Genomic DNA, 13926 nt, shown 5'->3' with positions numbered 1-13926 from the left:
TATAATTCCTCATAATTCAAACTTTCCTCTAGGTTATCTTGTTATGTCTCTCATCTCAGATCCTCTCCAATAATCTCCATCTTTGGCATTGATTGCAACACCTCTAGTTACCATGCAATCTAAAACATGTAATTGCTTTGAGCATCTCCCTTTGTGTTTAGTAACAAATATTAATTAAAAATCCTTATTTTCATTTTTTATTCTTATCTCAGTGTTCAAATATCTCTCTTTTTTAGTTTCATTATGATTATCATCAATGCAACTCTGATATGAACTCCCTCTATCATATCAAATCATGAAATCAATCAGCTTTCTCTATATTGCTGGAGACACCATATTCTCCTTCTTTATAATATCTCTTCTCTTCATATGGTAACTATATATTATCTCTCCCTCTTTCATGTATCTTCATCTTTCTTATTATTGCATGGGTATCTGCTTCATGATGCAGAGCCTCACCTTGGAAAAATCAGGAGGAAAACAGTCACTCAACTGAGTTGCTTCAAGGGGCACATGCACCTTCTAGGATCAAACTAAAATCAAACTCTGCAATTAACTAACTGATTCTCTTTATACGTATTTAAATGAGAACATGCAACATGAACTTCAGGAACGATTAAAAACTCTTGCAGACTGTTAACAAACTGATTTTTTCAATACCCAGTGAAAATTGACATGAGACGGGAACTTTCTTAACCTTCTGTCACCACATTTCGATTTCCTGTAGCAATTTAGTGCAACCGGACCACTTCTTTATTTATATTAAAATGCATGGAAACTAATTACCTAGCAGCTTAAATTCATTTTCAGATTTATACCATCTTTTCTGCGTGCATTATTTTAGAACCCCATAACATGCAATTCATTAAACATGACATTCCTCATCATTTTCAAATCTGCAAATTTATGGTTCAAACTAAACTTTTCCACCATCATATATTAATCATGCAATTGTTAGCATCTTGGTGAATATATAAAGATATTCACCAAATTCAATAGCTTTCTTCCATGCGGCCACAAACATAAATGAATGAAACACAAAACATGAAAAGAGAGAACAACATATTTACACAACTCGCTGCGATTCCAGAAAGTAGATCACAGCGAATCTAAAAGACTCTCATTAACTAGTACGAATCTCAAAACAATAAATATTTACAAACAACTAAATTAGAAAATTGTATTTCTTGTAACAGATTTCAAATAGCAAATTTAACTTATATTCAAACCCATTCAATGTATTGATGTTCTAAAACAAAAGCATTGACATGTTCTTGGAGTTCAAAATATTGATTTAGGAATGAAAACAAAAAAAATCACACCCTCAAAACCATAAACTCAGAAAAAATTAGAAAAACTCCAAACTTTCTATTCTATTCCACTCAATCCGATCTCTTTTACATTCAAAAATATGCCTTTTAAAACACTTTTCCATCTCTTCTCTTGGGAATCTGAAACATCCACAATAAAACAAGAAACTGAAACCTATTTTGGAATCATGAAAAATTAGATTTCAGAATCTGCCACTAACTCTTCCAGTTGTTGGAAATTTTCCAAAGTTATCGATTTCTAGTTGGATTAATTATTTAAAACATACACACAAAACTCTTAAAGAAAACTGACTCAAACATAAAACTGAAATTACTTTGTCCTAAGTGGCTATAATTGGAGAGCTTATATGATTGCTATTCCATTTATGCCACCACATCATAGGACATTATTACAAACATCAAAATTTAAACACACTTTAAAACATGACATTTAATTTTCTGCATAACTTCTTGTAGCAGAAACTATCTGCCACTGAAACATATTTCTGCATAACTTCCTATAGCAATACAATTATGGATTAATAATTTTGCATGCCATCTTCCTGTCACCACTAAAATTCCTGTTGCAGACGTGCTCCTGCACCATACTCCCGAATTTCAAAAGTTTCCAAGTCCCTTGGAAACACTTGCAAAACAAAGCATTAGAAAACATATGGATCCCTTCATCTTGACTTTTGGTTTGCACTTTTCCTCCATTAGAAAACTTGGCCTTTCTTGAACTTGTATCATTTGAATTTTCTCTTTCTCCTTTATCTTTACCTTTGGTTTGTTTTCCATTGGTAAAATAAAAATTATTTGCTGCTTAGTATGCATCCACTCCATCATATTCTGAATTTGTATGGTTGCTACATACACTTGTAACTTCATCACATTTTGAATTTTTATTATTGTTGCATACACTTGAATTTGTATTACGAATTTTATGTCACAAAAATAATTTGTTACCTTGTCATAAACATATTCAAAATTTGATACCTTCTCATTAACACATTCAGAACTTGTTACCTTCTCATAAACATATTTAGCCTCATCTTCCTTTTCCATAACATTATTAGAAATCTCCTCTTTGGAAACTTCTTCGTGCTGAGTCTCCATACTACCACCATTCCTTTTCCATTCTTCCATGATGGTTGTGAACTCTTCCCATAAATCAGATTCTTCTTTAGAACTTTCTACTACACATTCTTTATCTTCTTCTTCTTGACATTCCTCTTGACATTTTACTTCATCATGCATATATGAGGCTTCATCATTTGCCCCCAAAATCTTGTTCATAGGAGTACCTTCCAGCATTGTACTCTTCTCTACTTTTAAAGGACACATTACTATTCCAACCATAGATTGTTCACACTCAAATCCCATAGGAATTGTCTCATTACTCCTCTCATCAATAGTTACTTGATGCACTTCTTCTTGCTGCAATTTATCTTCTTTCTACTCTTCATGTTCTTTCCCTTCCAAAGGACAACTTACATCTGTCATTGTTGAGATTTATATCCCAACTTCACATACATCTGCTCTCTTTATGGTTGCCTTCTCTGCAATTTCATTAGCCTCCACCAAAACTTCTTTCACTTCCTCTTTCACTTCATCATGCATTGGAAATGCTATCCTATCAATAAGACCTAAACTTCTTGATTCCTTCCATGTTTCATCATCCTTCAATGGAAACAAAACCATCTTCTTCCCATCCTTGTTGACGGTATATGTGTTCTCTCTACAATCATATATGGTTGACTTGTAATATTGCCATGCTCTTCCCAAAATCAAGTGACAATCTTTTAAAGGCATAATATCACATTCAATGGTATCAAAATATGGTCCAATATTAAAAGAAACATATGACTTTTCAAACACATCAATCCACTATTCATCTCCTAACCCATATGCTTTGTAAGGTAAATCATGAGGTACTCTTGGAAGATTCAATTTCTCAACCATTTCTACTGAGATTATATTTTCAAAGGAACCACTATCGACTATAACTTTGCATACCTTGTTCTTGCACATTGTCCAGAATATAGAATGTCTTTGGCTGTAGCTTTGTCTTTCTGTTTCTTCTTCCATAATGTTTTCAACTCTCATTTTCCAATCTGTAATGGCTGCCTCCAAATGTCCACTTCTCCAGTGTTGCATCTCTCACACACACAAACAACTTCTATACCTCACCTGAGAGTTCCTTCCATGCCTTTCTCCCCAAGACTTTTGGCAAACAACTTGGACCTCCTTCTAAGGTCCTCATGGTAGACCTCCATGTCCACCTCTTGCAGCAAGTGAATAAAACATCTGCAACCAATAAAAACTCTACTAACAGAAATTAAATTAGAAAACTCTTCCACTTCCCAAATCTTTTACTCGGCTCTGATACCAAAAATGATGCAGAGCCTCACCTTGGAAAACTTAGGAGGAAAACAGTCACTTAACTGAGTTGCTTCAAGGGGCAGATGCACCTTCCAAAATCAAACTAAAATAAAACTCTACAATTAACTAATTGATTCTCTTTATACATATTTAAATGAGAACGTGCAACATGAACTTCAGGAACGATTAAAAACTCTTGCAGACTGTTAACAAACTGATTTTTTCAATACCCAGTGAAAACTGACATGAGATAGGAACTTTCTTAACCTTCTGTCACCACATTTCGATTTGCTATAGCGATTTAGTGCAACCTGACCACTTCCTTATTTATATTAAAATGCATGGAGACTAATTACCTAGCAGCTTAAATCCATTTTCGAATTCATACCATCTTTTTTGCATGCATTATTTTAGAACCCGATAACATGCAATTCATTAAACATGACATTCCTCGTCATTTTCAAATCTACATATTTATGGTTCAAACTAAACTTTTCCACCATCATATATTAATCATGCAATTTTTAGCATCTTGATGAATATATAAAGATATTCACCAAATTCAATAGCTTTCTTCCGCGCAGCCACAAACATAAATGAATGAAACACAAAACATGAAAAGAGAGAACAACATATTTATACAACTCACTGCGATTCTAGAAAGTAGATCACAGTGAGTCTAATAGACTTTCATTAACTAGTACGACTGTCAAAACAATAAATATTTACAAACAACTAAATTAGAAAATCGTATTTCTTGTAATAGATTTCAAACAGCAAATTTAACTTATATTCAAACCCATTCAATGTATTGTTGTTCTAAAACAAAAGCATTGACATGTTCTTGGAGTTCAAAATATTGATTTAGGAATGAAAACAAAGAAAATCACACCCTCAAAACCATAAAACTCAAAAAAAATCAGAAAAACTCCAAACTTTCTATTCTATTCCACTCAATCCGATCTCTTTTTCATTCAAAAATCTGCCTTTTAAAACACTTTTCCATCTCTTCTCTTGGAAATCTGAAACATCCACAATAAAATAAGAAACTGAAACCTATTTTGGAATCATGAAAAATCAGATTTCAGAATCTGCCACTAACTCTTCCAGCTGTTGGAAATTTTCCACAGTTATCGATTTCTAGTTGGATTAATTATTTAAAAAACACACACAAAACTCTTAAAGAAAACTAACTCAAACATAAAATTGAAATTACTTTTTCCTAAGTGGCTATAATTGGAGAGCTTAGATGATTGCTATTCCATTTATGCCACCACATCATAGGACATTATTACAAACATCAAAATTTAAACACACTTTAAAACATGACATTTAATTTTCTGCATAACTTCCTGTAGCAATACAATTCTAGATTAATAATTTTGCATGCTATCTTCCTGTCACCACTAAACTTCCTGTTGTAGATGTGCTCTTGCACCACTTCATAATCTCCCTCTTTCACAACAATGTCAAAGACACTTCATCTTTCTCATACATCTATACCATGTAGATATCTTCATGTCAATACTTCTTATTCACCATCTGTCATCTATTTGTATGACTAATACAACATTCTATTCTTCTTCACTACTTTAAGTAGCTCCTAAAGTATGACTTTCTGCATCAACTTGTATGATAGTATGATCAACACATTGTATGTAGAGCTTCATCTAAGCTTAAGTACCCTTAGCCAAGGTAATTACCCCTAATTTACCTCTTAGATACTCATGTGCATCCTTAGGTAAAGCCTTAGTAAAAATATCAACTATTTGTTCCTTAGTGTTCACATATTCTAATCTCACTTCTTTGTCTTGAACTAACTCTCTCAAGTAATGATATTTTATAGCAATATGTTTGGTCTTTGTGTGCATTACAGAGTTCTTTGATATATTTATAGCACTTGTTTTGTCACAATAGATAACAACAAGATCAATGATCTCTTCATTCATCCCTTCCAATAATTGTTTGATCCACACGTTGTTTGAACAATTCACTAATGTTTGAACATATTCAGCTTCAGTTATTGATTGTGAAATATAGTTTTGCTTCTTACTCTTCCATCAGACTAGTCTCTTTCCTAAAAAGAAAGCTTCACCACCTATATTTTTTTGTTCATCAATATTGCCTACACAATCAACATATGTATACACTTTCAATTCAAACTTGTCATTCTTCTTGTAATATAGACCATAGTCTTTTGTTCCTTTCAAATATCTCAACATTTTTTTCACTACCATTATATGATTCTCCTTAGGGTTTGCAAAAAATCTTGCAACAATTCCAACTACCAGGGAAATATCAAGTCTAATGTGAACACCATATTGTAGTTTCTCAATCATTGATCTATACAATATCGGGTTCACATCAGTAGAATCATCATTCTTAGATAGCTTATGTCTTGTAGCCATAGGTGTGTTGATTGGTCTTGAATCTTCCATACCAAAAGATTTAAGTATCTCCTTGATATATTTTGATTGAGTAATGTAGATACCTTGTTTCATCTAATATACTTGTAAACCAACAAAGAATTTGATCTCACCAAACATAGACATTTCAAATTCTTTCTGCATTGCATTTGTAAACAATTTGCATAATGCATCTTGTCCTCCAAATATGATATCACCAACAAATATTTCAGCTAATAGTATCCCTTTACCACCTTCAGTCTTCAAGTATAGATTAATATTTCATTAGTTCTAGCAATTCCAATGTTAACCAAATAATTGTGCAGCCTTTGATATCATGCTCTCAGGGCTTGTTTCAATCCATATAGTGCTTTGTGCAGTTTACATACCGTGTTCTTCTTGCCAGGATCAACAAATCCTTATGGTTATCCAATGCAAACCTCTTCTTCTAGTATTCCATTCAGAAATGCAAATTTGAAATCCATTTGGTACACTTTAAATCCTTTGTAAGCAGAATATGAAAGTAATGTTCTAACTCCTTCTAATCTTGCAACTAGGGAAAATGTTTCTCCATGATCAATACCTTCTTCTTTTGCATATCCTTTGCATACCAATATAGCCTTATTCCTTGTGACTTCTCCTTTTTTCATGCAACTTGTTCCTGAATATCCATTTTGTTCCAATAACATTTTTGTACTTTGGTCTAGATACTAGTGACCATGTTTTATTCTTTTCTATCTGTTCAATTTCTTCATTCATTGTTTGAATTCAATCTTCATTTTCAAAAGCATCTTTCACTGATTTAGGCTCGAATTTACAAAGTATACATGTTTCACTCATTATTTTCCTAGTCATAACTCCATATTCTTTATTTCCAATGATTTGTTAAAGTGTATGGTGTCTTCTTACATATTTTTCCACTATAGGTTCTTTTTTTCTTTCTTCTTCTTTGGGTTCATCTTGAAAATTGATTTCAAGTTCATTTTGTATCTCTACTTCTAGTTCTAGTTCTAGTTTTGCTTGCTCGGCATTATCTTCCTAATGTTTGGCATCTACTTCATGTATCTCGACATCATTATGTTGATGCTCGTCTATTGCTCGACAGCTTGTTGCTGCGGCTCAACATTCACATTTTTTGTTTCTTGGTAGCTTTATTTTCTTATTCAAGTACAGTTTAGGAAACACCTTCATTGACATCTATGAATGTGTTGTAGTTTTTAGGTTATGTCTTGCACTCAACTTCATTTTTCTGCATATTCATCAACTTTCACATTTGCACTTTCCACAACTTTGTTAGTGTTAGAGTTCAAACACTTATAAGCTTTACTCTTAGTCGAATATCCTGAGAAGATGCCTTTATCACTTTTAGCATCAAGTTTTCCATTCCAATTTTCCTTCAGTGTGTAACTTTTGTTTCCAAAAACTTTAAAATATTTCACATTAGGTGCATACCCATACCATAACTCAAATGGTGTAACATTTGTACTTGTTTTGACTTGCACTTGGTTCAAAGTATAGACTGGTGTACTTACAAATTCTCTCCAATATTTATGTGACACATTCTTCTCCATCATCAATATTTTAGCACAATCTGTGATTGATCTATTTCTCCTTTCAACCATTCCATTTTGTGGAGGGATCCTAGGTTTTGACATCTATCTTTTGATTCCTCTATCACTGCATAATATGTTGAATTCATTAGAGATAAATTCTCCTCCTATGTTAGATCTCAAGCACTTTAGACTCTTACATGTTTCTTTTTCAACTCTTTCCAAATACCACTTAAACAATTGAAAAGCATCATATTTTTCTTTTAAAAACATTACAATCATCATTCTAGAATAGTCATCAACAAACATAATGAAATATTTTTCTCCATGGTAACTTTGCACTCCAATGGGTCCACAAAGGTCAATATTAACCAATTCCAAAATATCACTTAGTCATTTTTTCCCAATTGACATTGTTAACACATAGCATTATCAAGTTTCTTCAATCTTGGTTATCCTCGTACTCTTTTTATCTTACTAATGCTTACCAAATTATCAAAGTTCACATGATACAACGTTTTATGCCATAACCATGTCTTCATTTTGTGCAAACAAACATATCTCATCAGATAAATCTAGATAGAACAAGTTATCTCTTGTTTGATCACCACTTCCAATTACTTCACCAGTAGCATCAAATATCTTGGCCTTCTTGTGATGGAATTAAAATTTGTATCTTGATTTGTTCAACAGTGAAACACTCAACAACTTATAGTGTCCTTCAACCCAATAAACATTATCACTCATGATCTTCTCAGTCAATTGTATTGATCATTTACCTTTCATAAGACATGGTGCATTATTAGAAAACTTAACACAACTACCTTTATATGGTTCCATGGTTTCAAACTTACTTTTATCACCAACCATGTGATGTGAGAAGCCACTATCAATTATCCACCTATCACCTTTACTCACATATGAAATTAATGCAGTTTTCTCATCTTCATCAAAGTCTTTTTTCATAGCAATATAGACAATTTCTTCATCATTACTATCAAACTCATTATCAGTTTCTTCTTCAGCAATGTAACAAGATTTCTTACCTTTGTCTTTGTTGTCATTGTTTCTCCTATTGTCTCAAACATCTCTTTTGCCTTTGTACTTGCTTTCCCTTCTTTCATCATTATCTTCTCTATCATGACATCTTGCAGCAATATGACCGACTTTGATACATGAAAAACAGATTATAGGAAATTTATCTTTGTATTTTCCTCTGCCTCTTGGAAGTCTTCTTGCCATAAATGCTTCAAGTTCATCAAGATCGCCATCAAATACATCAGAGTCACTATTCATACACCTTCCTTTTCCTTTTTTACTAAGAACCAATTGAGACTTGAAATCAGTAAGCCTGCCAAACCTTCCAAAGTTAGATTATTACCAGGAGTACATCTCAATTCTTGTATTGCAAAAACCCTAATAGCATAGATAGGAAGTAGAGTTTCTAATGCCTTGTTGATAACAGTTTCATCATCAATATTTCCATTTGATCCTCTTATAGCATTCACCACCTCTTTGATTCTACCATTCTCATTTCATCAAAGATTTTTCTCTCAAAACATTTTTGTCTCCTTCATAAATAGTCTACAATGTATCCCCGCATTTTCTTAGCAATAGTGCACTCATTTATGTTATCAAACTCGACATAGCTTATGTTCCACATAGTGTATTGCACCATCTCCAATTTGTGCCAGATGCAACTTCATCAAACTCTATCATGCAAGGAAGTTCTCTTTATTCAAGTTTGGGACCTATCTTGATCTTTAGCTTCAAGTACCTCCAAAATTTTATGTATAAGCACCAACATCTCTAATACCAATTTTAGCATGAACGTTGATGATACTACATTGAGGGAGTATCTTAAGCATTAGAGAGCATTAGCATGTTGCATTTATGACTGTCTTTTTCGTTGATGTCAACATACCAGTAAGTCTATGAAGACTGGTAGAGTAACAGATAGAGATCATAGTTGGACGGACAAGGTTTTGTTTGTCTGGTGATGCGTCGCCATGGACATATTCAGTATAGTGTCCTAATGATATGGTTCAATGCGTAACACGTAAGTCAAAGATGTATAGAAGTTGTATATGATTTACATAAAGCAATTCAGAGACAGACTGCTTGGAAAGCAGTATCTGATGTTTGTATTATATCTTTCATCTGAGATGAAATGAGAAGATGTGCGGTCAGCAGTGATAGAGGACAGTTTGATGATGACATCAGTCGATGTGCAAGCCCTAGTATCGCACATGTGAAGTTTTTTATAGATTGTGAGCTAATAGTGCCATTGTAATTGTTATTAATTAATTATCCTATTATAATTAATTGGGAAAGCCTCAAAGTCAACTCAAGGAATTATTTTGAAGATATGGTATAAAGGAAAGATGTTTTCCTTGTTTGTAATATATATCCAGTATTGTATGAAGTGTGAAATGCGAAAAGAAGCAGAGTGTTTACTGAATGCGAGTAAGCTATCCAAGGGATTATTAGATGCGAGTTTTCTGATCTGGTTACAAGATCAGAAAGAGCAAAGGTCCGATTGACAAGACAAAGGAAGGAAGTACTATTCATTTCTATTATTTTGCAAGGAATAATACAGAGATCATTTGGATAGTGGGTTCATTGGTCTTAACCTTGAGGTTGTTTGGGCAGTGGGTCCAGCTGTCTTCCACAACTCCTAACAGGGTTGGAATCTCCTAACAGGGATTCAAAGTCTCCTAACAGGGATTAATATGTACTAAATGTTGTTATAAACTCCTAATAGGATCCATCCTCTAACAAGGAATATTTATATTAGTATATATCGTGTGGGTACCATCACCATTCGGGTTTTCTCTCTAATCAAGGGTTTTCGTAGTTAACGTATATGATGTTATTATGTATGAGTATCATGTTATGGTTTCTGATTATATTGATCATAAGATTAAAGTTTAATAAGGTTGATAATAGTGATAATAGTTGAATAATTGATTCACCCCCTCTTTCCCGTCCGCACCCCGCCCCCCCCCCCCCCCCCCCCCCCCCCACATTATATTGGTGGACTATATATTCTAACAATCAATTGTTAGAATGATTTAGAATAATTGAGAGTGGGGTGAATTAGTTATGCTCAGGTCCAAATGTACCAATGAACTTTTAAATACTTCAAATCTAAACATTCAGTAGCTCGGACTCAATAGAAAATAATCAATAACATAAACTTGCAGTCTATTGTCCTAATAAAAACAAATTTGCAGAAAGTAAAACATTAACAATAAAACATCCACACAAGTATAACACTAGGATTTAATGTGGAAACCCAATTTGGAAAAAACCACCAATAACATATCACCAATTTTTCACTCTTTTGAAGTGAGCTTTGTTAGGAGTCAACCCTGTTAAAGGTTACGGCACACACTATCAAATGTGACCTTGTTAAAGGATTTAATCACCCTATTAGGAGTGGTCTTGTTAAAGGGCTTACGAGCATTCCATTAAAATGTCACCTTGATGAAAGGATTTACATATGATTGTTAGGTCAACTTTGATTAAAAGATTTCAATACTAAAACAATGGTTAGAAGGTAATAGTAGGTTGATCTGACAAATACAAATCACTTTGCAAATACATATCACAATTTGGTTCGTATGTTGATCCATTGGTTGGCCTCCATTAACATCACCAACATTGATTCGCTCGCCATCTCTTCAAGCAATCACTCTTCAACTCAACTCGTCTCTATTCAGCCTTCTGCTCAAGTTTGCCAATCAACAAATCAACAACTGCTCCAACTGTGTTAAGGTCTTCACCAACGCTGCTAACCTCTCTAAGTTTAGCCCTTGTACCTCCTTAAACAGGTAATTCTGATCTTTTGCCGCTTAAACATCACTGTAGATCTTAGGGTTTGGTTAGATTCATTGAATCCTTCAATCATTTCGTCTCTTCTTTTCTCTTTGAGAAACTTCTCCAAACTTATCCTTGAATTCTCGCATAGAAACGCTCAAACATGATTTCCCTTGAATTAAATACTCCAGGTCATCCCTCATTATCTTCAACATGCTTTATTATTCCAAAAAATCAACTTTGTCGGCTGGAAACCACAATTTCCTCATAATCTGTCAAATGTTGTCCCTTGGCCAACATTATGTTCTGACACTCAATTATCACTTGATCACTACTAATTATTTTTTTCAACACATATATTGACACTCAGTCAATACCAATGCTAGGTTGACACTATATTTCACTCGACTTATACTATCACTCAGTCAACACTAGCATCACTCAGCTTAAACTTCACCTTCTTCAATCTTCTACTCTTTTGTTCAATCAAGCCTATGCATTTAATCTTCCTTTGATCACTTTGTGTAAGCTTTAGTACAACTCTCTTCTACACTTGTATTATGATTAAACAATCACTTTATCTTGTCAAAGTCCAACTGATCTATTGCCCATTATAATTCTTCATAACTCAACTTTTCCTTTAGGTTCTTTTGTTATGTCCCTCTTCTCAAATCCTCTTCATCAAATATCTTAATATGGCACTCCACTCAAATGGCAAATTGTCTTATCAATAAGATTTGACATCAATGACAACATAACAATTGTTCCAATTGTAGTTTTCAACAATTATCAACATGCTAAAAGTGAGCTCTTCTATCTATTATAACACTTTCTAAGGGTTCATCCACTCACCTTGTCAATGTGAGATAAACAAATTCACTATTTTTGCTTTCATCTATTTTTTTGGTATTTTTGTTTTTCTACACATGTTCTTGCATTTGTCCCTTAAATTTCACATATCATTTAACTTTATTTTCCTTCAATTTAAATTCCAAACATTGTTTTTATCGAATGTATTATAAAACTAAGGGGGCAATTTAAATTAAACAATCCTCACAAACTATAAGCAATACATTAATAAAGTTAAATAATTAAATAACTTTATAAAATATTTTTTGTTAACACAATAAATCATATCAATGATAAATAACTGTCAACTTTTTAAATTACCATCATGTCACTGCCACTTTTTAAAATTACCATCATGTCATTGCCACTCGATGTCCAATCATACCCAAAATGACTTGCTATAAATAATAGATATGTCTGAAAGAACCTCAAATCACCTCAAGAATGAAGTGCAACTGATTCTATAAGTCATATTACCTCAAAGTCCCTTAAATGTCCTAATTAGCCTACAAGTCCGCAGAAAAATAGGTTTATGACAAACTCATACAACTTGTGTTAGAAAGGAGACATTACAATCTAATTGCAAAAATGGTACTAATTAAAGAAGCATCAATAATTGCCCTCGAATTCTGTCCCATAGGCTATTTTTAGCCTCGTGGACGTTAAAATTTTATCTATCTATCTATCAAGATGGTCCAATGATACCCAAAAGAACCGAGGAAAACTTTTGCCTTGTGAGCTGACAAGGATAGCCTAAGCAAAAAAATGGTACTAATTAAAGAAGCATCAATAATTGCCCTCGAATTCAATCAAGATGGTCCAATGATACCCAAAAGAACCGAGGAAAACTTTTGCCTTGTGAGCTGACAAGGATAGCCTAAGCAAATAGGTTGCAACTCATCATCGGCCTTGTGTTCTAACAAATTATATTAACACTTTTTTGTGAATCAATGCCTCTTATAAACCTCCTGAAAAATTATTGGGCACCAAAATGAATGGTCGGAAAGGAAAATCTAAAACACAATGTTCATGCTTACATTCATTAACAATAACAATTAGAGCAATGTGATGGGTACCACAGGCTTGTATGTACATCATCCAATTGCCTAGATTGTATGAATTAAAGAAACATCAATTATTGGCCTCATGTTGCAATTAACATAAAGCAAAGGGCTTCTTTCATGTCATGCTTTAAATTGAATGTTTAATTAACAAAAATTAGAGGACGAAAACTTCTATTGAAGCTGCGACAGCTTGCTAAAATGCAGCTGCTTGGTGCATTGATGAGTTACAGCAAATGTTGCCAGTCCTATAGTTAAGAAGTGCACTAGCTAGATTAAGAAAAATAGTAATAACTATCATACCTTCCGTCCAGTATGAAACGGCACATACTTTCTCCTAATATTATTCCATCAATAAAAAAGGAACCGCTCTTAGACTTTAATCTTAATTTCCGCCCATTTTGTGATTATCATAGACAACGTAAGATCTGCAAAACTTCTACTCTAAAGATACTGCAGTTATGCAAACAATTCAGTTCCTGCATAGCGATATGGTTCTTTTCCGTCATTAATAGATGTCTTTCTTTATTTTTGAGACTCCAAGAAA

This window comes from Cupressus sempervirens, chromosome 1 (genome assembly GCF_028749045.1).
Source record: "Cupressus sempervirens isolate cs-2001-9-10 chromosome 1, ASM2874904v1, whole genome shotgun sequence".
NCBI lineage: Eukaryota > Viridiplantae > Streptophyta > Pinopsida > Cupressales > Cupressaceae > Cupressus > Cupressus sempervirens.
The sequence above is the reverse complement of the archived record's forward strand: the minus strand, read 5'-3'. Positions refer to the sequence as shown.